A 24,499-nucleotide genomic window follows, 5' to 3' on the forward strand; every position below is an offset into this window, starting at 1 on the left:
ATTCTACTTCAATCTGATTAATTTCAAGTATAAATCATGACTACATGTACATGAGCAGGGTATGATTAATTTTCAAAGAATGAGTTTATCATCTAACTAATTTGGAAAAAAAAAATTAAAAGGAATTATAAGAAAATTTGTTGATCTAGAAAGAGAGAAAAAAAATCCTTGTGAAGCAAGCATTGAAGACATAATTCAGTTTTAATGGGCTAGTGGGTGCAACAACTCTGTTGCAGGTTTGAACCTAGTGTAAAGATCACCATTTTAGCCCAAGCAAAACCTAATCTGACAACCTCTAAACAACTACTCTAATCTTTCCTATAAAACCCCTGTTCTCTATCTCTGTCTCATATCACTTCTCAGACCAATAAGCAAAGCTTTTTGCTCTCTAAGCTTTGATTAAATGGGGATTTTCAACAAGTTTTCCTTCATTTTCCTTGTCATTTTCCTTTCATTGTCTGCAAATGCTGAAGTTCAACGACATCGATTTGTTGTATGTTCTTTTACTTCTTTCTTTTGATATATATATATATATATATATCTTTCTGATAAATTGGTTGTCATTAGACATTTAAATAAAAAAACTTGATGTTGGTTGGTGAATGAAACAGATTCAAGCAACAAAAGTGAAGAGGCTGTGCAAGACTCACAACACCATCACTGTTAATGGCATGTTTCCTGGACCTACCTTGGAGATCAAGAATGGCGACACCCTTGAAGTTCAAGTTGTCAACAAAGGCCGATATAACGTCACCATCCACTGGTAATTTAATAACTGCAAATTCGTTCATGCATGCATGCCATGCACGCATGTCATCAGCTTTCATTCATTTCTAGTTGTCATTTGCACGTTTGAATTACCCTAACCACTTTGATATACAGGCATGGTGTGCGGCAAATGAGAACTGGATGGGCAGATGGACCAGAATTCGTGACTCAGTGTCCGATTAGACCGGGAGGAAGTTACACTTACAGATTTACAGTTCAAGGACAAGAAGGAACATTGTGGTGGCATGCTCACAGTTCATGGCTTAGAGCCACTGTTTATGGAGCTCTCATCATCCGTCCCAGAGAAGGCAAATCCTACCCTTTCCCTAAGCCGAAACGCGAAACACCGATTCTTCTCGGTAAAGATTCCTTTTCGGTTACGAGTACAAATGGTTGTGATGATCAAAATGAAATGTTATGCTGATGAATACGATTATGATTAGGCGAATGGTGGGATGCAAATCCCATTGATGTGGTGAGGAAGCAACAAGAACAGGGGCAGCTCCAAATGTCTCTGATGCATATACCATCAATGCTCAACCTGGTGATCTCTACAAATGCTCCTCCAAGGGTAATTTGCTCCGAACCAATTGAATTCGTACCGCACATTCGGGTGACAAAGCCGATGTTATTAACTGATGTTTCTTTTTTGCAGAGACTACAGTAGTTCCCATCGACTCCGGGGAGACGAATCTCCTCAGAGTGATCAATGCCGCCTTGAACCAGCCGCTTTTCTTCAAAGTAGCCAACCATAAGCTCACTGTTGTTGGAGCTGATGCTTCCTATACCAAACCCTTCACCACTTCCGTCCTCATGTTAGGCCCCGGCCAAACCACTGATGTTCTTATCCGAGGTGATCAGCCACCATCTCGATATTACATGGCAGCTCGAGCCTACCAAAGCGCGCAAAACGCACCATTTGACAACACGACCACCACCGCCATTCTCGAATACAAGTCTGCCTCTTGCGCTGCCAAAAAATGCAATGCACCCACTCCAATCATGCCTTCTTTACCAGCCTACAACGACACCAACACTGTTACCACCTTCAGCCAAAGCTTTAGAAGTCTAGAAAAGGCCGAAGTCCCAACCGATATAGATGAAAGCCTGTTCTTCACAATCGGCCTCGGACTCAACAAATGCCCACCCAATTTCCGAAAACGTCGTTGCCAAGGACCCAATGGTACACGTTTCACAGCGAGCATGAACAACGTCTCATTCGTGCTCCCGCGCAACTTCTCTCTGTTGCAAGCTCACCAACAAGGAATTCCAGGCGTTTTCACCACAGATTTCCCAGCAAACCCTCCATTGAAATTTGACTACACCGGAAACGTGAGCCGATCGCTCTTTCAACCTGTTCCGGGAACCAAGTTGTACAAATTGAAGTATGGTTCAAGGGTACAAATTGTGCTCCAAGACACAAGCATAGTGACACCTGAGAATCATCCAATTCATCTTCATGGATACGATTTCTATATCATTGCACAAGGTTTCGGGAACTTCGATCCTAAAAAGGATACTTCTAAATTCAACCTTGTTGATCCACCTTTGAGGAACACTGTTGGAGTGCCTGTGAATGGATGGGCAGTCATTAGATTCGTCGCTGATAATCCAGGTAAACACTCTTCTTCATCATTTCAATTACTGCTACTTTTTCTTTTATGAAATAACCATTCATTTTGAATTTTGTTAATAGGAGTGTGGATCATGCACTGTCACCTGGATGTTCATATCAATTGGGGTTTGGCAATGGCTTTCCTTGTCGAAAATGGAGTTGGTGAATTGCAGACCATCCAACTGCCGCCGCCAGATTTGCCCATATGTTAAGAGAGTTCATCAGTTATCACACCGTAATCAATGAAATTCATAAGCCCACTACCAAGGGTGATTCCATTACCATATTTTTGTTATTAGTGTTTTTCTTAATCATTTTCATAGTATTGTAGCATACCAATTCTTCCCTGAATTTGGGAAACTAGTTTAATCCTCCGTTTCATTGGATAGCTTTGTTGTATTCTTTTCATTACAGAGAAACTTCTAATCATAAATTTGGTTGTTGTATTCTTTTCATTACAGAGAAACTTCTAATCATAAATTTGGAATCTTTAATTTTCATTTTAATTTTTAATTATCCCTTTACGGATTAAAGAAAATACCCTACCTTAATTAACAAACTCAATTGCGTAATTCATTGAAATTAGAACATCCATTCTCATAGCCTAACCCAAATTTCCTCTTAATCTATCTATGTTGTGTTGGAATATTTTCAAATATAATTGTTAATACAAAAACACCGGTGAGAAAAAATCTCGAACACATAAACGGAACTTGAACAGAAAAAGAAGAAATAGGATAAGGCTTCAAGGTGTGTATCAAGCCACTATCTTTAAGGTGATATTCACCCCCAACTATCTTCGGTGTACAAAAGAGTTACAAGCAAATTAATCTCGAGGATACAATGAAGCCGATGGCTATTTCTTTTTGCATTGACGAGAATAGTTCACTAAGCGAGCAATGTTGTAACACCCCAAACCTAGCATAGACATTATGGCCAAATATTGGAATGTTATGAATTAGGGTCATGACATTCGCTATCATGTTAAAAACCTCAAGAATATTTTTACCAACGAGTCCACATTTTAGGAAAAACATATTGTTATAATCTTTAATGAAATCGTCAATTGCTTGTTCCTTTAAGTAAAAAAGAAAATTTGCAGCGGAAAGTTATATTTGAAAATTGAGCTTGTATTTTCAAAAACATTTGTTTGCGTAAAACCGAGGTTTTGTAAAATATCGTAGGATATTGTAACCTTCCAAACCCGGCCTAGACGTTATGCCTAGATTGAGAAGGCTATATGAGCCACCAAAATGGCTAAGTTAACTTACATTACTTTTTAAGACTTTAAATAAACTTATTTTAAAGAAACCGTAGTTGTATTTTGAGTTAGCTTAAAAGCATTCATTCATTAGGTCATGTATGCTTAGGATTCATTTTATTGTTGATAGTGTTGTTTTAGAAAAATCGTTTGTTTGTCACTCTTCTTTAGAAAAAAAATCGAAGTTAAACTAATGCAGCGGAAAAATCAATTTTCAAGTCATTTTAGAAAATTAGTTGCCTTATCAATTTGTTTTTCAAAAACAGTTTTTTGCAATGTAGGGGAAACTAGGGAACAGTATCAAAATTTAATTAAGCCTGATATCATGCAGTGTCTTATTATGCTTGAGTAATTCATGTATGCAAAAATCCCCAAAAGAAAAGTTACCAAGCCACAAACTATAAATAATTAAAAATTACAAGTCAAAGCCAATAAAGACTTAAATAATACTTAATTAAAAATAATAATCCGAGGTCCAAGTTGATTCTCTGAATGCTGAGTCTGATCCTAATTTTGAGGTTTACCTGAAAAGTTTAACACTATTGGGTGTGAGCTTATGAAAAGCTCAGTGTTAGTCGAATAATTATTTGAACGGAAAAAAATATCAAATACAGTGAAACATATTAGCATTAGTAGAATAAAATAGAACCATCATATGAATTTCATGTCATGCCGCCGCCAGATTTGCCCATATGTTAAGAGAGTTCATCAGTTATCACACCGTAATCAATGAAATTCATAAGCCCACTACCAAGGGTGATTCCATTACCATTTTTTTGTTATTAGTGTTTTCTTAATCATTTTAATAGTATTGTAGCATACCAATTCTTCCCTGAATTTGGGAAACTAGTTTAATCCTCTGTTTCATTGGATAGCTTTGTTGTATTCTTTTCATTACAGAGAAACTTCTAATCATAAATTTGGAATCTTTAATTTTCATTTTAATTTTTAATTATCCCTTTACGGATTAAAGAAAATACCCTACCTTAATTAACAAGCTCAATTGCGTAATTCATTGAAATTTGAACATCCATTCTCATAGCCTAACCCAAATTTCCTCTTAATCTATCTATGTTAATTTGTTCTAATTATTAAAATAAAAAGACAGTTACTTGTCAATTTACTCTAATAAATTATATATCATTTTAAATACTAAACAAGTAATATTTCTTAGAACAACACTAAGAATAATACTAAAAGGCGATTCTATCTATCTCGTAAAATAAAAGATACGCAAATATCATTAAGAAAAGATTGAAAAACGCTTTTACATCTCACAATTCTATAAAACAAAGCTTTTGTCTATGTCTTTGGGTAGGAAAATAAATTTAGTTACTCGTAATTAAAAAGATGTGCCGTAGATTTTATTGTAAACTTAGGAAAAGAACATAATATTCAGATTAAGTTTTTGTTAATGAAAAAAATAATCTTTTATATGAGAAAGCTTGTATTCCAACCAATCCTTTACAGTGATAATACAAAATAAAAATATTTAATAACAAATAACATCTATCATATATTAATAATATCGCTTAACAAAAAATTCCTAATACAAAATAACCATAAATCTTAAAGTCATATTAATCTAAAAGTCCTTTCAAAATTGCGCCACACACCAATCACACTTACACACTCAGAGACAAAAATAAAATAAAATAAAATAAAACCAAAACATCACCAGAAAACGAGACTCCTCCCAATGTCTCCTAGATTCACCATTTACAATTACAACTTATAGCTCCTTTTTCGGACCAAAATTCAAAGGAAGTTCAAGTTACATATCAAGGACGTCAGCTTTAAAGCTAACTACCCGACCGCTTATCATGTAAGCTACCTTTGCATCATGAGGTTAAACCAATTTTGCTTGCTCGGCAATAGTTGTACCCTGAGTTGGAACTAGAGGAACATTTGCTTCTAATATGAACAAGATTTAGATCTTTCCTCTTCTTCATCTTCAGCCTCAAACTCTGATGTAATATATTTTCCTTTAGTCCATTTGCTTTAATACTTCAACTCAAATTGCTAAGGTTTATGTAACACTCTAAACCCGGCCTAGATGTTATGGCCGAATCTGGCGATGTCACATGGAATGAAATTTTGAAATCAAATTTATTAAGTTAAAACCGTTTCCGTTTGTTAGCTTTTATTTATCTTTCGTCAATTTCAAAACTATTTCTCGTTAAATTGATTCGTTTAAAAACACATTTTGTAGTGGAAGCTTTTAAAATTGTGATATTTAAAAAAAATCATTCGCATTTTAGGAAAAGCGTTGTCTTTAATAAAACCAAGTTTTCGTTGCAGTTCTAAAGTTCATGAAAACAGTTGAAATCCAAAACGAAGGCAAACAATTCAAAAGTCCCAAATTAAATCAAAATACCCTAGAAAACAAATAGGAAATAAATACCATAACGAATTTAAAACAGTTCAATAATCATGTGGTCTTTGTTGAGCCGTCTCACGACCGATTCGTCTAAGTCTGGGATTACCATGCAGATAAAACAGAAGGGTGATTTTACGTAAACTCGATGTGTAATCCCCACGAAGACATACATAAAGTCAATGCGATGCAGGCCTAAGCCCATTCTGATTCAGATCTGATTTAGGCCTTAGCCCATTCAAATACGATCTCAGATATAAATTATGGCCCTAGCCCATCTCAAATACAAGATGCATACTGATAACAAAAATTAGTATCCTACCCACTAGCCTCTACACACCATCTCCGACCATCCCTACACACCATGTGGGGTTTAAAACACTCACCCGCCTTACACACCAAGTCGCATGCAGAATGCAAAGACATATTAGTAATATTGCAAAATTGAAATGCTAGATAATAGGCATGAAAGCCTTTCAATACACTTCCTCCAATAATCAATCATCCCATCCCAATGCAGATGCAACTAAACATGCTCAATGCAGATATACAGAAATACATGCTTACATGCTAATATCCAGTTATCAGTCATACATACAGATTAGTAAACATGCATATATTTAACATGCTCAATACATACATTGTATGGTCAGATCACACGATTTAGGGTCTAAGTAGCGCTTACCCACCTTACAGTAGGTTCACAGTCGACTTGGGGTCTCGTGCAACCCTAGGAAACATTTTAGCTAAATAGACCCACACGCCTATGTGGCTTGCCTGTGTGGGCCCACACGCCCAGATTGGCCTTGGCCCGTGTGAATCACACGGCCTGGCACAAATTTCACACGCCCGTATGGGCTTACACGCCTAGTTCGATTTAGCCTGTGTTACCCACACAGCCACACCCCGACCGTCACACCGCCGTGTCTTGCGCACGGCCTGGCTTTCGTCTATCACACGGTTGTGTTGTCACACAAGGGCGAACACATGCCCATGTGGCGTCTACAGTTTGTAATTTTGGCTTCGCCGAATCCCATTTTCTACATTTTTGGGTACACATTTGGTATCGATTCGATGTGAAACCACTCCCAAGCCTTCCAAAACCTATAAACAAAGCATCCAACCTCGATTTAGTAACTTGTTTTAACGATTTCATTATTCAAATCAAAACAGAACTGACTTACCCCCGATTACAAACTGCCAAAAGTGCACTAAACCGAAGAGGTGCAATTCCCTGCTCCACAATCTGCTCCTAAATGGAATTAACACTCATCAATTACTATAAATTGTCATTGCTTAAAAGTCGAAACCAACAATCACAAGAGGGAAAAATTCACTTACCAACCAATTAAAAACTCACGAACCAGGCACAATCCAACGATAATAACCACCAACATAGTCGGAAAGGAAGCAAAATGAAAAGAAGTTTTATCGGAAGAGAAAAACGTGAGAACCCAGCAAGAAAATTGAAGAGAACGTCAGATTGAAAATTTGGAAGATGAGAGAGAAAATTTTGAAAACATAAAGATAATAAAAATAAAAATATAAATAAAATATGATCTCATCCCTTGATTTTCTCCCACTAATCCACTCTCTAGACTTTTAGTTTAATCGAACTTCTGTCTGATAATCGAGCAAAAATAATACCCACGCTCGTACAAGGATTCAAACACAGGACCTCCAGCCAACTAACACTCAACTTAACCACCAGAACAACAAACTCATTCTGATATGATTCTACCAATAATTAAATATAAGCATACTCTCCAAACACAAGGCTTAAATTAGAAAATTATCAAAATTTGCCAAAAGCAGGACTTGAACTTGGGACCTCACACACACACTCAGAACACTTAACCACTGAAGCAGACAGATATTTGTGTCACATTTTAACAGAAACAAAAATAAAAATTTTGGGGTGTTACAGTTTAGGTTCATCATCCTTAATCAGAGGAATTTTCTTATTTGTAACAAGATTTGAGAGATCAATGCAAGGAACGAAAAAATGTGTTGCTTTTTCTTCATTCTTGTATGTTTGAAAATCTCATCCTATATTAATTTTCCTAAATCAAGAGGAATAAAGGATGTTACCTTATAAAATACCAAAGCCATCTTTTTGTTGACACACATGCTGCCTTTGATGGCAACCAGTTCCTAATGGCAAAAGCCTAAAGTGCAACATATGTAGGTTGTAATTCATATGTCTAGAAATGTTGTCCCTCTAACCACATTTTCTTACGACCCTTAGTCAAAGATTGTGATAGGTGCTAAAAGTAAGATGTTTTAGTCTCATTCTTAATTCTTTTTTGGGTGATTATTCGATGTTCATGGTGAATTTATGCTCATAATCCTTTAAATTCATGTTTTTATACTTAGGAGAGCATTTGGGAGCAAAATAAGCGAAAAATGAGCGAAAACTAAAAAAATTGAAGCAATGTACATGGGCCACACGGATTGGACCATTCCACATAGCTTGAACACACGGCCATGTATCAGGTTGTGTCAGTTTTGCAATTTGCACCCTAAACCTATAAAAACTGTGATTTTTAGCTTTTTCGGGCATTTTAAGACCTATATATGACAAAAATAAGAAGATAGGAGTGAGCCGTCATAGAATACTTAAGAAAATAACTTGAAAAACACCATTGAATCGGATTTTGAAGTAGATTTCTATCACGATTGAAGAGTCCCAGTTGATTTCTTAAGAGATTATAATGAGTTTCTTTATTTTTTTCAAATACACTATCTTTGAGAGTTTTTATTTGCAAGCATGAACTAATTTTATAAATACCTAGGGAAGATGAACCCTATGATGAATTCTATCTTTTGATTTTTATTCTACGCAATAAAGACTTATATCTTGTTCTCCATTATGTGTGCTTAATTCTTGGTTTAATATTTCTAGATTATTGATCCATGTTTGATTTGCTTAAATCAGAGGAGGAATATCCTTTGTTTAAGAGTAGATCTAGCATAATTGAATGGAGTTGCATGCAATCCTAGAAATAGGATGACATAAATTTACAAAATTAGAGTCAAATCTAATAAGGAATCCATTGATCGATTTAATGCGATAATAGAGGTTTTAATTAGAAAGAAATTTCAATTAATCAACCTAAAGCCATTTCTCTTATTCTTGAAGAGATATTAGTATTATTTAGGGATTTCTATGGATCAAGATACTAAGTGAATAAATTGAGTAATTTAGATTGATGATGATGAGATGAAATCTAGGTGAATTCTTTCTTAGGTATTGTTTCACTTCTTGGTTGTTTACTCTATTATTTTCCCGATTTATTTATTGTCACGTTCATAGTTAATTAATTTGTTCATTTTAGTTTTAATCGATCACTCAAATTTATCGGTTAAATAATAAAAAAAGGATAGTAATTACTAGTACGTTTAGTTTTTGTGGGAACGATATATTTGGTCACTGTAGTTATACTGTTAATTGATAGGTACACTTGCCTTAGTCAAATTTTTAGTTGGTTTCGTGGACACCAAGTTTTTGCACTATTGGGGACTAAAATATTAGGAAAACTTTATTTCTATTAATTTAGCTATTTTTATTTTTGTTTTAAATTTAATTTTTACATTCTAATTTGTTTCGTTTGTTTGATTTTGACAGTTTCTTTTGGTTTATGACTAGAGGAAACCCTTTGGAACTATTATTTTTTTATAGTGAAATTGAAAAGACTGATGATCTGCCATAAATCATACTATTATTTACATCCTTTTTTACACATAATTATAGCTTGTTTAATAGTAAATCAAAATATTTTAGTATATATTTAGGTCGTCATACATAAAGTAGTAATTTATGCTTTCTAGTAGTTTTATTGCGTTTTATATATCTAAATAAGGTTATATGGTCTTGTAGGTCATGTCGAGAGCTAAAGATTCTTATTTTGGCCAAAACTGATGCCTATGTCTTAGCACCAAGATATTGATGTCTTAATGTCGAAAAAAAAAACTAAAAACAAGTTCTAGAGCAAAATTGCCTTTGATGTCACAAAATCGACCTTTGTTGTCGTGACATCAGACTTGAATGTTACAAAACTGCAGGTCTGTGTTACAATCAACCCCTTGTGCAACCCAAAAACTCTTGCATATTTTAATTACGTTTTGGAGGGAAATTAGGTGTATTTGTCCCAATTGAACTCTAAGGACTTCAAGGATAATTTATGCACTTTAATATTTCGAGTTTAGCCTATATAAATGCCATTGTAATCAGTTTAAATAGACAATTTTTAAGGTTTTGATTCTTAGTTTTTTCTTTCATTCATAATTTCTACTTAGATTTTTTTTATGTTCTTGCAATCAAAAAATCCTATTCTGAAGTGAGACTTTTGCGAGTGGAGATTGTTCTAAAACCACAATTTCATCGATGAATCCATGATCATCTCTTTTCCTTAGTCTCTTCTTATATTTCTTTCTTTAACATTGTTAGATGAATGTTTGTGTAAAGATTAGAATCAATTTGTGTTTTCTACATATTTTGCATGTTTCAAATATTTAATTTAATTAATTACTTGAATGATAGAGTTTCTTAGCGGATCAGCTGTTTGGGAAAGGAAGAACATGAAACAAACCCTAGGCCTAACAACCATAGAATCTCATTTAGGTAGGAATTAGCCCAAAATTGGTATGACCTATCTGTGAATACCTTAACCTCGAACCGATCTGGACTATGAAGTCAGAAGATAAGTAATACCTCGGACCTATTTGGACTGTGAGGTCGAAAGATAAGTAATTCTTGCTGACTCTTTATTGTAGTGGAAGATCTAAGATCCTGCTAGGGTATCGACTACTTGATTGATTAGAACTCTACTTCAATAATTAATTAGGTAAGACAATTGGATCTAGGCTAAAAGGAACTCGCGTAGTCAAAATATTGAATAGAAAAAATTGATACAGGAACCTAGGAGTAGATTTAGGTTTAGTTAGGTTTATTTAGTGTCTTATTATTATATTGCTTCTTGATTAACACAACTAATTCGTGACTTAAGTAGATTAGTAATTATTTCTCGTAATTGACTTGATAACAGATTTTCCCAAACTACAATCCCTTAGGTATGATCCTCAGAATTCTTACCAAGTGTTTTGTTATAAAACTATATTACAACCTGACATGAATACTTGCGGACACTGCCTCAAATCTATATCTTTATTTGCAGTATTCACACTCTGGATGTTAGTACGTTCGGAGGCAGTCAACTGCTCGCAGAAATCAGAGAGAAGTTAGAGAAGTAAGGTAAGATCAACAGATATTAATAGATGATTAAGAGAAAAAGAACATTACTGTGGAGATGGATGATAATCAAAATAATCAGCAACCTTTTGCACATCCTGCTCCTCGAACTATGTATGATTACTAAGCCTACTCTTATAGAGACTGAATCGAGTATTGTCAGACCGACAGTTGTAGCGAATAATTTTGAGATTAAGTCGAATACAATTCAGATAGTGAAATAATATTTTAATTTGATGGGTTGCAAGTTGAAGATCCGAATGCTCATTTGGCTAACTTGCTAGAGATTTGCGACACTTTCAATATCAATGGTGTTACTGATAATGCCATATGCTTACGGTTGTTCCCATTTTCTTTAAGAAGTAAGGCAAAACAATGGTTGAATTCACTTCTACAGGGTTCTATCACGACTTGGGATAAAATGACTGAGAAGTTTTTATTGAAATATTTTCCACCGGATAAAACAACTAAGTTGAGGAATGATATCTCTTCTTTTGTTCAATTTGATATTGAGACTCTTTATGATATATGAGAGAGATTTAAGGATTTACTGAGAAGGTGTTCTCACCATGACCTACCTTTATGGCTCCAAGTTCAAACTTTTTACAATGGCTTGAATCCCTCGACTAAATAGATGATTGATGCAGTAGGTGGCGAAACATTAAATAACAAAACACTTGAAGCAACTCAAGAGTTTATTGAGGAGATGACACCGAATAATTATCAGTGGCAAGTTACAAGAGTAAAACTTGCTAAGGTAGTTGGAGTTTTTGGTATTGGTGCAATTTCTATGTTAGCAAATCAAGTTGAAGCTCTTGGTAAGAAAATTGATGGTTTGAATTTTTCTAAGCAGGTGAATCTGGTGATGCAATGTGATGCTAATGAAGTGGAGTGACTACCTTCGGACGTACTAACATCTAAAGTGTGTATACTGTAACAAAAGATATATAGAAGTAAGGTGGTATCCGCAAGTATACGGGTCAAGTTGTAATATAGTTACAATAGAGTGAGAATTTTGAGGATCATACCCAAAGAAGGCTGGTACTAGATCAATTTCAACCTAAACACCAAAAGATCTAATTAGTACTTGAAATAGCTTATATTATGAAAATATAAATAAACGGGGTTTTAGGGGTATTATAGGTTTTTATAATAATAAAAATATGAAAAATAAATAATTATTGATAAATTGAAAAGTGGAACTACTTATCTTCCAACCTCACAATTCAGACCATTTGGGGTGAAGGTGTTCACGGATAGGTCATACCAATTTTGGGTTAATTCTCACCTTGATGACTTCCTAGGGTCGTCAAGCCTAGGGTTTAAGTTTTTCCTTTCCCAAACAATTAATCCATTAAGTAACCTTACAAAACAGTTAATAGATCATACCTCTACTCGCTAATCCCCCATAGAGGGATTAGTTCCTCATGATTTTCGTAAACAATATAGATTTGATATAAAGCGTAAACATGATAATTGAATCAAAAGTATAAATTTTAAGAAAAAACCTTATTTTTATTATGAAGAAGAATAAATCTACAAAGTTTAATTGCATCCACAAATCAGATCTCCTGAGATAAAACAAAGAACAAATAGTAAAGAAATTTAAAACCTAAGAAAAGAGAAACTAAATTGAAATTAAAAGAAATATTCTAAGTTAAGTAATTCGTGTCCATAACATATGAAAAATGAGCCTATTTATAGATTTGAGGTGGCTGTCGTTTTTACCCAAGGTTACCTGATGTTCTTGAGCTTTAAGTTTGATTGTGCGGACCAAAACGCACCCTGCCTTGTATTAATTCCCGTCCAAAGTCGATGTTGCGACAAATCAAGACCTGTGTCATGACATAGAAATCAATATATTCTTCTTCAAGATGTCTTCAGGGGTATGTCATGATAGCTTTAGGCTATGTTGCTACATTGAAGGTAGTCTCGGAAGTCCTCCATTCTGCTCCCTATATTGGGACGTTGAATTTTTCGTATTGTGATATAGCGATCAGTATCGGTTTAGCATGCCTTCTAATGGTCTCTTGTACACTCACAAAGTTTATTAGCTCACCCTTAGGCCTTATTCGGCCTCTAAGGTCAATAAAAGACTCAATTTGCACATTTTATTGAATTTAATTAAACTAACTAAAACATAATCAAAACCTAATGATAATACTTGTTTTCAAGCTCCTAAAGTGCAAAAAATAGTTTAATTTGATACACCAAATTATAACAAATCAAACTCCCCCACACTTAAGTCAGTGCTTGTCCTCAAACAACACACACAAAAAATAAGAAATGGGAAAGACGACCCTTGAGAAAATATGATACATGTATTGACTTTGGAGTTCATGACTAGACATTTCATCTTTACGAGTAATTTGACATGATCAATAATTGATTTACCACTTTTGACCTTCGACATCCAAGTTCAGTATATTACAAAGTATACAAACACTAAAGGTCTCACATGAAGGAATCCATCAACAAATCGTACAAGTAGTTTGATTATCCTAGCAAAATAAAAATAGTTACTCATGCGACTGCTTAGTATAATGTCCATTTATGCATAAGGATACCTAGGTCACATAGGACATTTCGGCTTGTAACATTCTAAGGCTTAGGGCAGGTATGTATTTCAAAACAGTAAGCACCAATGGTTACAAACACGAAAATAGTTTGGCACATTGTATTGATTCCTATTATTCTCCCTTAGTGTCCTTTACCCGCTCACCACCTCATTTCTCCTTCTATCACCTTCCTTATTTCTCCACATAGGAAATCACAATATAATAGAGTAACTACGGCTAGCCTACGAGTTTTTATGCACTACTGAACGAGTTTTTCTTAATCTTGTGACTTTGTCACTTTTTTTTCAACACATCTCACTCATAAATGCTTTTGCTTATCAAGTATTCTTTTTACTCGTATTGATTTTCTTTTTGAATTTTTCTTTTGTTATGAACTTTAGGCTAATCTATAGTTCCTATATCACATTAATCTTTCATATTTCACTCTACTTTTACAAAATCCACCGTGATGTATCTACTTAACCCTCAATATGGCTAGATGCCTATAGTCGTGCAATTTGGGACCAAAGAAAGAGGGAAAATATAAATTAACATTTCATGTTTGGGTTTTGTAATAAGGTTCATTAAGAAGTGTTTACAGGCTTAAAAAAAGGTATTGGGGGTGAATTAATACAGGTCAACTTTTTGGCTTTGGATGTGTTCCAAACAATGCCTTAGACAATCCCTTAAATATCTCAATATGCACAAATTTAGTCAACCAAATAAACTCAAATTTAGCCGTTTATCATTCTTACTAACTTGCTCGTTTCCTTATATTTTGTATATCATCTGGTACAATTGATTGCTTAATGCCTATTTACAGTGTAATGTATAGAACTTAGTAGTTTAATAATAATAAAAAATTAAAATCAACTATGATCATGCAAAATTTATTTGTAAACATAAGCAACCTATGTACATGCTCCTAACCAATCACTTGTATTTCTATAAGCTCAAGCACACAAATGACAAGAAAAATTGAAAGAAAAGCATAAAAGTTGAGACAAATTTTCTATGTTACCCCTACACTTTAGTTAACAGATTATCCTCAATGTGAAGCCTGAAAAAGAATAAGGAAAGTAGCTACCCGATTAATCATAGTCGTGCCCTATGTTATTTATGGGTGCTTCCCACTTTGCTTGTAGATAGTTCAAATTGTTGTGCCTCCTTTGTGTGGGATACCTACATAGAAAACCAAACACCAAACAAAACAACTAAAAATTAATTTATACTCCTACTCCTAGAAAAAATTAAAATCATCCATAGGAAAATTAATACAATCCTTCTTAAAAATTATTAAAAAGTTCAATTCAGTCCTCCTGTAAATCCTCTAAAGAAGGTGAATGCCCTCTTTCCGTAGGTGCTTTTCTCTTGCCCGATCCATATTCTTGGTGAGTGCTCCTATCTGTTGAATGTGTTTGCCGGATTAGGCTTTGAATTATGGGCCCTTTCGGTGTGGTATATTATGGCTAAAATGCCACTTTATACTCATATTCTATTCCCAGGTAATCCTATGCATCCCTTCCATCTTCGAAGTTCTCTCTCTCATCATTCCATTCTCTGTCAAAATAGGTCAGTATTGAGTTGAACATGCCACGTGGATAATTTAGGGCTCATAACCTACTTATTTTTGCAAACTCCTTAAGTACTGGCCCCATTTCTTGCATCCATTTAATCATCCCATCGAGCTTCTCCTCAATACATCCACTTTCTCCTCTTCTCTCTTTTGATTGTTTCTTCCATTTAAGTGATGTTAGAATGCCCATCTTCTCTTTCCTTCTCTAGTTCCATTCGGTGATTTGTTTTCTTTGGAGCTCGATGTATTGAATATATAATGAATCACCAATTACACTTTTTGTGGGCTTCATAAATTTCTCATTCTCACTCATCTGAACACTCACCTATCTTTTGCCACAGTGCCGTTACGAGGTGAGGAAAGAATAGTCTAACTTTTTGCCCACTCACGCAATATTTAATCTCACAGATGATCTATCTTCCTACACATACCTGTTTTTGTTGCAAAATACTATACAAAAGAATAACTCAAAAGGTATTAACAATAGAAACATTTAGTGCAAGTGCAATTCTAGTATCTATGAATTGCATCCACATTTTTGCTACAGGAAACATTATAGCCTGATTAAAATTTGTTGGAAACCCAGCATCTGGCCTATAATGCTAGGTTCCCTTACCCTAAGTTAAATAGTTTATAACACTATCCATATCTATATTTCCAAATTTATCCAAATCATTATTATTAAGAAAATCGCTTTCATAATACGGTGTGTCATAAAAATTACATATTGCACTAGGGTTAAGGGGAATTCTACCCCACAAACTGTGACATCATTCACTTATACCCCAGTTCCATCTCGAATTATCTGGTGTTTAATGGAAGCATAAAATTCATGGACTACAAGAATAACTTTAACAACTTAATTTTAGAGATGTCAAAAATAGTGGTTTCGAGACCACGAATCTGACAAATGAGTTATTATTTTAATATTTATTTAATGTTTATAGGGTTAATTTAAGGTAGTATTAAATTTTTGTTAAGAAATTTCAAAGTTTAAATGGTTAATTAGGTAAAAAGGACTAAATTCTAAATGATGGAAAAGTTGAATTCTATTAGCTAAAAAAGTTAAATGGCTATGAAATTTTAATCTAGGGGACTTAGATGGTAATTAAAACATATATTAAGATAGTGGATTGTGATGGAGAAGTTTTTTTGTGATTTTAATAGATTTTAAAGGTTAGATTAGTAATTAAATAAGTCAAAATTATTAAAACGAAGATGAAACATATGTCATCTTCATCATTTTTCTTATCTTTCTTGGCCAAACACCATTTTTAAGAAGGAGGAAACGTTCAGTTGTGGTTTTGCTCATGCATGGTAAGATTTTGAGTCTTGTTTTAATGATTTTTATGTTCTTGAACTCATTTTAGCTTAAACTACTTAGACCAGGGTTAATTTGCAAAACTTTTAAAGGTTGAGGAATATACTGTGAATGAAATTGATGAATTTTTGAAGTTAATTGATAGGTAATTAAAGTTAGTTGTTAAATGAACATGTTTTGTTAAGTGATTTTTTATGAATTTAGTGTTAAGGATTAAACCATTAAAAGTGTAAAATTCCTCAAGGCTAATGTGAAATAATGAAAGATATGGTCTGTAAATGACCCCTAGTAAAATCCGCTAGCATGTTTTAGTTAGAAAAATGGTGAAATTGCAAGTTAAGAATTTAGGGACTAAATTATAAAAAAGTTAAAGTATTGGGGATAAATTTGTAAATTTGTGATGGAAGGGTTTAATTGTATAAAATTACTTGTTAGAATGTTGGAATTATAATAATTGAGTTAAATTATTATTTAGATCAAGAACAAAATTTATCGGACTTGAATCGGGGTAAGGCGAAAGTTTTGGATTAGCTTTTAGCTAGCTGTAACGACCATGGTGATTGAGGTAAGTTCGTATAGAGATTAACATTGTCATGTGATGTTTTAAATGAGTTATTATAAGTAATTATATGATTTTAATCTTGATTTGTATTTTAGTCGGTAATTGATATAGTGGATTAAAATGTATCATTAGAATATTTTAAGTTGTCATTTGAGAAAATGTATATTTCAGAAGCATGTATGGAATGGTACATGTAATGCCCCAAAATTTATATTTCTAATTCTGTTAGATTTTGATATAAATCTGTATCTGCTTTAGTGGTTAAGTGTTCTGTGTGTGTGTGTGAGGTCCCAAGTTCAAGCCATGCCTTTGGAAAATTTTGATGTTTTTTCTGAATAAAGCTTTAATCTAGTTCAATAGGCTTATGTTTAAATGTTGGTAAAATTATATCTGAATGGGCCTGTTGGTCTGTGTTGTTGTGTTGGGGGTCTTGAGTTCGAGTCTCTGCGTTAGCAAAGGAGATGTAATTTTTACTTTGTTTGACTGGAAGTGTTTGAATGGAGTCAGAATTTTGATGAGGCTAGGGGTTAGTGGATGGTTTTGAGGAGAAAATTTAGGGATTAGAGGGTGATCATTGGGTTGTTATTTCTAATTTTTATTAATTTTTTCCCAATTTTGATTTTTCCCCTCTTTTAAACTTTTGGCGTGAGTTTTGCTATCATCTTTCCCTTGTCGTTTTCATTTTTTTCAATCAGCAAATCTTTCTTTTTCTTTTTGTTTCTTTATCTCACCCTTCTACTTTGCAATGAGTAGAGCGTTGGTCGCGTGTTGGTAAGTTATGTTCTTGCTTCCTCTTAGCATTTTCTGGATTAGGGATTTAAGGGGACTTTCTTTTGTTGTTAGGAGTTGATCAGGGGGCTGGAGAGCAGCCATTAATGTTTTAAGGGTTCGGTGTTTCTGCTTTCTGACCGAGGGTAAGTTTTAATCGTTCGTTGGATGAATACTCTGTCTTTCATTCGGGTTTTGTTTGGTTGTTAAAGTGATTAAACGAATGTGTACTGATTAATTTTAGGCTCGAGATTACTTGGAGTTGCTTGGGCATCGCAAACATATCAGCTGTGTACTCCGATTGCATAGAAAATAGGATTCAGCAAAAGCTGAAAAGCTTTCTGCCGACACCACACGGGCGTGTGGTTGCCCGTGTGGTAGGCCCTGTGGAAGTACACAGGCGTGTGGTCGATGAACTAGGCCGTGCACGCTCGCCACTAACGCTACAGACATGACCGTGTAATGCTTGGCAAAATCTTGTGCGAGACACGGGCTCGACCAATTGGGCCGTGTGGGCCCACACGGACAGGCCACATGGGCCTGTGAGCCTATTTTTTTGAAATGTTCTGTAAGGTTGCACGGGTAGCCTAAGTCGACTGTGACCTGTCAAAGGGTCGGTAAGCAATACTTAGACCCCTGTTTTACGATATGATATTGTGATGTATGTGTTACCATGTTACACTTAGCATGTATATCTATATTGTTTTGAATATAAATGTATGATCTGTTTATCTGCATTATAACATGCCATATTGTATGATGCATTGCATCTGGGGTGGGTTTGATGAAAAGAAGGAAGTATTTCAAGGCTTCATAAGCCTGTTATCTGGAAACTAAGCTACGTATTTTTGACATGTGCCGCATTACAGTACTTTATGCTGTGTAGGGTTGGATGGTTCGATTTTATCCCTATATTTGGTGTGCAGGGATGGGTGGGTCGATTTTATCCCTACATGGTGTGTTGGGTTGGACGGAGTTGGTGTGCAGGGTTGGTGGGCATGTTCTATTATTCTAATCTGTTATGCATGCTATATCTGAGATAGGCTAAGCCCCTAGTTTGTATCTTATTCTGTTTCTGAGTGGGCCAAGGCCCACACCGATTCTGTAAAAAGGGTTTAGGCCTAAGTTATGACTATATTCTGATATATGTCTATACGCATGCTGAACTGTGGGGATAGACACACTGAGTTTGTGAAAACTCACCCTTATTTGTTTTATCTGTTTAGGTAATCCCCAGTAGTAGGTGAGTCGGTGCAGTGGAGGACTCGATGGTGACCACGCTCACATACATTTGGTTTATAAACTTACTGTTTTTTTTATTCATTATTTTAGGAATATTTTGATGTAATTTTGGACTTGGACTTTTGGTTTTTAATTTGGGTTTTTGAACTGTGAACATGGATTATAAGCTACAACGCCCAAGTATGGTTTTCCTAAAATAAACTAAGTGTTTTCGAAATAAATAATAAATTGGTTTTAAAAGCTTCTACGATAAAAAAACGTTTTCAAACAATTTGACTGTTACATGATATCGACTACGAAAAAGATAACAATTGAGCGGTTTTCCTGATTCAAAATGGTTTCTAAGAAAACACTCTTATGTGATATCGCCAAATTCGGCCATAATGTCCAGGCCGAGTTTGGGGTGTTATATTTAGTGGCATCAGAACCAGGTTACAAAACTCGACTGTGGATTTGGATTGTAAAAAGAATGGTTTTTAAGAAATGATTTGAAATAATTTTTGATAAGTAGTGGTACACCGAGTCTCCGGTGTGGATCCAGTAAGTTTCTGAAACTCTATTTAGAATTGTCTGAAAGCATGCTTAGAATATATTGAAATGCTGTTTTGATTTGTTTGAAAATACTATTGTATGATTTGAAGCTACTGTAGGTAGTAGACTTTATTGAAACACTCTAGGTAGTGTAAACTAGAAACCGTAGTAAACTCTGACTTGCTATAATAGACTCTAAATACTTCGATAACTTTACTGCATAAAATATTTGTTAATAAATATCAAAACTGTAACTGATTGGCATAAAACTATTAATAAAGATTAATCCAGAATTACAATAAGCACACGTGGTACTCGTGGACGGGGTACTAGAAGCCATGGTAGAGGTCTAGAGAGGCTCCAGCTGAATCCTTCACATCTGATTCAATTCCGAATATGGAAACTAGTGAGACACCGGTGTCCTCTGTTACTGAGACTGGATCTGAGAATGGGTCTCATGATCGTATGGCTGGGGACGACACACTGTCCCAAGCCATGCTACGGATTTTGAGGAGGTTCACTGGGCCCAACACTGGATCTGGGGGCTGTGTGTCGGTTATGAAACGGCTCCAGTCCAATGGGGCAGAGTTATTTAGGGGCATCGCTGGAGTTGCTCCTAATATGGCTAAATATTGGATGGAGGTCACAGAACGCATCATAGACGATTTGGATTTTACTACTGAGCAGCAGGTCAAGGGGGCTATCTCACTGCTTCGAGATGAATTGTATCAGTGGTGGTTGACGGTTAAGGAGGGCACTCAGGCCGACTGGTTAACATGGGATTTGTTTAAGACGACTTTCCAGAGTAAATATGTGGGGGCCAGTTATATCGACACTTGAAGGCGGAAGTTCCTTAGTCCTACTCAGGGAGATCGTTTAGTGGCCGAGTATGAGGCCGAGTTTCTGAGATTGAGCCGTTATACGAGGGGCATGTTGGCGACAGAGTGTGAGCTCTGTGTCCATTTTGAAGATGGTCTCCGAGACAGTCTACGGGTTCTGATAGCTCCTCAGAGGGAGCAGGATTTCTTTGCACTAGTTGAAAAGGCAAAGATCGCCGAGGAAGTAAAGTGCACTGAGCGTCAAAACCGAGATAGAGGGAAAGCTAAGAGGGATGCAGAGCCTTTAAATTATGGGATGAGGCCTAGAAAAAAGCCAGGTCTGATGGGCCCGTAAGAGTTGGGCCTACTGTTGCACCTACGGGGTTGGTGCTGTGTGGGCACTATGGTAGACGCCATCTGGGCAAGTGTTGGAGGGCTACTGGGGCATGTCTGAGATGTGGATCGACTGAGCATCGTGTTGAAGATTGTTCGCTGAGGAATGATCAGATGCAAGCTGCGGGTTCTGGTAATGCATAACCACCCAGGGTAGTTCAGCAGCCACCTAGGGGCCGGGGTTAGGCTAGGGGTGGTAACGGCATGGGCAGAGGACAGAGAGAGCTGAGTAGAGGTGCTGGACCGAATAAGGCGAGGCAGCCTGCACTGGTTTATGCTACATGTCACCGTGAGGATCGAGATGCTTCAGATGTCATCACGGGTACTGGAAACATGAAAATTTATATACTTTTTCATACCCTTTTAAACTTAAAATAAGGCTATTCTGGTTAAATTCTTGTCGAAAAAAATTAAATATTATAAAATAATTAAATTATATTAAAAATATGAACATTATGAATTTTAATTAATTTCATAGTTAATTTTGATTAAATTTGGTTATTTTTGACAGAATTACACAATTGGAGAAAAGGGCCCGGTGAACACTGTGAGAAGAACAAAACCGAGAGTAATTTGAAGTATCGAGGCCAATTCATTTCCAGCCCAAGACGGTCCAGAAATGTGTATTAATTCATAATTAAATTAATTTTAATTTTTTTCCTATTTAATTTAGGTTAAATGAATTAATTTTAATTAATTATAAAGAAAGCGCCTAGTGAACCACACTGGTTGAACCAAATGGAGTGAGCCGAACCAGCCACTAATTGGGCTGACCAGAACCGTCCATTGGCTAACCCGAATCAGAAAATTAGCTGATAAAATATTCTTGCAAAAAGGCCCTTGAAAAATCTCCAAATTACGTTCAAACCCCACCTTTATTTTAGCATTTGTAGATTTGCCCCAGCCTATTTTTAGCAAGGTTGAAAGCTTCAACCTTGCCATGTGTGTGGCCGGCCATGGGAGAGCTCTCTTGGCTGCTGAATTTGCTATTTTTAGCAGCCCTCTTCAGCTATAAAATCCACCTTATGCTGCCCATTTCAAAGCATCCCTCAACATCCCTCATTCCACAACATTCTCTCATCCTCTCTTCACTTCTCTCAAAGTTTCCTCTCCATTTTTCTATCCTATTTTCCCTTCCTCTTGTGCCGATTTCCTCTCATGAGAAAGAGGTGTTCTTCATCCATCTTGGGCAGCAATCAAGGATTCATAGAAGCCTTGCTCGGTGAAGACAACGGAGACTAAGAAGCGAACAAGATCAAGTCTGCAGAGAGAAACTTGGATTTGCTTTACATTCCTGTCTTTTTAATTTCATTGTTTTTATGATGAACCTATCTATGAAAAATATTGTTGTTGAAATGGTTATTTTAATCAATTTAGCTTGAATTTAATTCGTGTTGGGTTGATTATATTTTGCCTACTTGAATTATTAAATTAGTGTTTATCTTTGTTATAGGCCTCGTTGAAATGCTTGATTAAGTAAAATCATGCTTAGGTTATCGGCATTATAATTGTTTAGATAACTAAAGAATTAATTGTTTAAACCGATTGAAATTGCAATTAATGGACTCGAGACTTAATCGATTGCATGTTTAATTCTTCTAAGGTAGCGAAAATTAAATCAACATTGTATTTGGCGATACATATGCCTTGCATAACTTGCCGATTGTTGTGATTAAATTGTTTCAATGTATGGCTACTTTGTTACTTCACATAATGTTTTACATGTTTATTAAGTTGAATTAATCAGTTGAATCGACATAGGAATATGCGAGAGATAATTTAATTCAATAAGTATGTATGTGCGATAGCATGTTATTAAATCTGTTTAGTCGATTGAATTGGCATAGGGATATGTTCAAAAGATAAATGGAATTCTTTTAATTAGTAAATATGTTCATAAGTTAGCAAATGACTGGGCTGCCGTGAATTTATTCATAACAGCATAAGTACAAATTTAATATTTCTAAGTTAAAAAGGTATAATTAATCCAACACAATTATATCATCTTGGTTAAATCTTAATTGAAATCGTGTACTAGAACTCTTTTATTTTATTTAAATTGTTTGCTTAGTTTTAAAATCTTAGTTTATAAATCACTCTTTTCAAACCAAAATTATTTTTGCCTCACCAAAGTGTTTTAATTAATTTCATAAATATTGCTTTTTACAGTCCCTGTAGGTACGATAACTCGACATTTACTTGTCACTTTATTACTTGTTACGATTGTGTACACTTGCACATTTCCACCATTCCAAGTTTTTGGCGCCGTTGCTGAGGACTGTTTTTTTAAAAAAAAACATTATTTGTGAATTTATTTTTACATTTTGGTTCTTTTATTTTCCTGTTCAATTTTACTTACCTAATTAATTCTTCTCTGATTATTTCAGGTGTTTATGAGTATTGACCGAAGTATCGACTTACTCCCAGCGGACCCTGAAATAGAATGAACCTTTCGCCAACGAAGAAGACAAGCGAACCAGAGAAGGACCAAAGAGATGAATTTCGAGAATATCAACCAAGGAAACGGAGCAAACCTTGCTCAAAATCCTATCGTTATTGCTGATGATAGGGATAGAGCTTTACGACAATATGTCGTGCCAGTTTTTAATGACCTTAATCCAGGTATTAGAAGACTCGAGATCGAGGCACAACAATTCGAGCTGAAGCCAGTCATGTTCCAGATGCTTCAGACAGTGGGCCAGTTCAGTGGAATGCCTATTGAAGATCCTCATCTTCATTTTAGACTGTTTATGGAGGTGAGCGACTCTTTCAAGCTAGCCGGAGTATCCGAAGATGCATTACGATTAAAACTATTACCATACTCACTAAGGGACAGAGCTTGAGCCTGGTTAAACTCACTACCACCGAACTCGATTTCTACATGGCAAGAGTTAGCAGAGAGATTTCTTGTGAAGTATTTCCCGCCTAGCAAGATTGCTAAGCTGAGAAATGAGATTACTGCTTTCCAACAAATGGATGATGAGTCCTTGTATGAGGCATGGGAAAGATTCAAAGAGTTATTACGAAAGTGCCCTCATCACGGAATTCCACATTGTATCCAGCTTGAGACATTTTACAATGGTCTCAACGCTCACAAAAGGATGGTAGTAGATGTTTCTGCTAACGGTGCTATCTTATCTAAGTCTTACAATGAGGCTTATGAAATCATCGAGAGGATCGCCAGTAACAATTATCAGTGGCCAACCAATCGAGCAACGTCAGGAAGACGAGTTGCTGGAATCTATGAAGTGGATGCTCTCACTTCACTTGCATCCCGGGTATCTTCGATATCTTCAATGTTAAAGAATCTTACCACTAATGGGTCTAACAGTTTTGCAGCTCAACCACCTAACCAATATGAGAATATAGCCTGTGTCTATTGTGGGGAAGGACATGTGTTTGAAGAATGTTCGTCAAACCCAGAATCCATGTACTACATAGGTAATCAGAACCAGAAC

General features: G+C 35.4%; 2 non-coding genes and 1 pseudogene across 2 annotated transcripts; 1 reads left to right on the top strand and 2 right to left on the bottom strand.

The window, feature by feature from the left end:
- The first annotated feature begins 200 nt into the window (after positions 1-200).
- LOC128294086 (laccase-5-like) lies at positions 201-2,849 on the top strand (annotated as a pseudogene).
- Positions 2,850-11,741: 8,892 nt separating this feature from the next.
- On the bottom strand, positions 11,742-11,848 carry LOC128294714 (small nucleolar RNA R71). The gene has a single exon (XR_008285021.1). It is a non-coding gene; the product is annotated as a small nucleolar RNA R71 (small nucleolar RNA).
- A 12,132-nt stretch (positions 11,849-23,980) lies between these two features.
- On the bottom strand, positions 23,981-24,087 carry LOC128294671 (small nucleolar RNA R71). The gene has a single exon (XR_008284979.1). It is a non-coding gene; the product is annotated as a small nucleolar RNA R71 (small nucleolar RNA).
- Between the last annotated feature and the right edge of the window lie 412 nt (positions 24,088-24,499).

This window comes from Gossypium arboreum, chromosome 6 (assembly GCF_025698485.1).
Source record: "Gossypium arboreum isolate Shixiya-1 chromosome 6, ASM2569848v2, whole genome shotgun sequence".
Taxonomy (NCBI): domain Eukaryota; kingdom Viridiplantae; phylum Streptophyta; class Magnoliopsida; order Malvales; family Malvaceae; genus Gossypium; species Gossypium arboreum.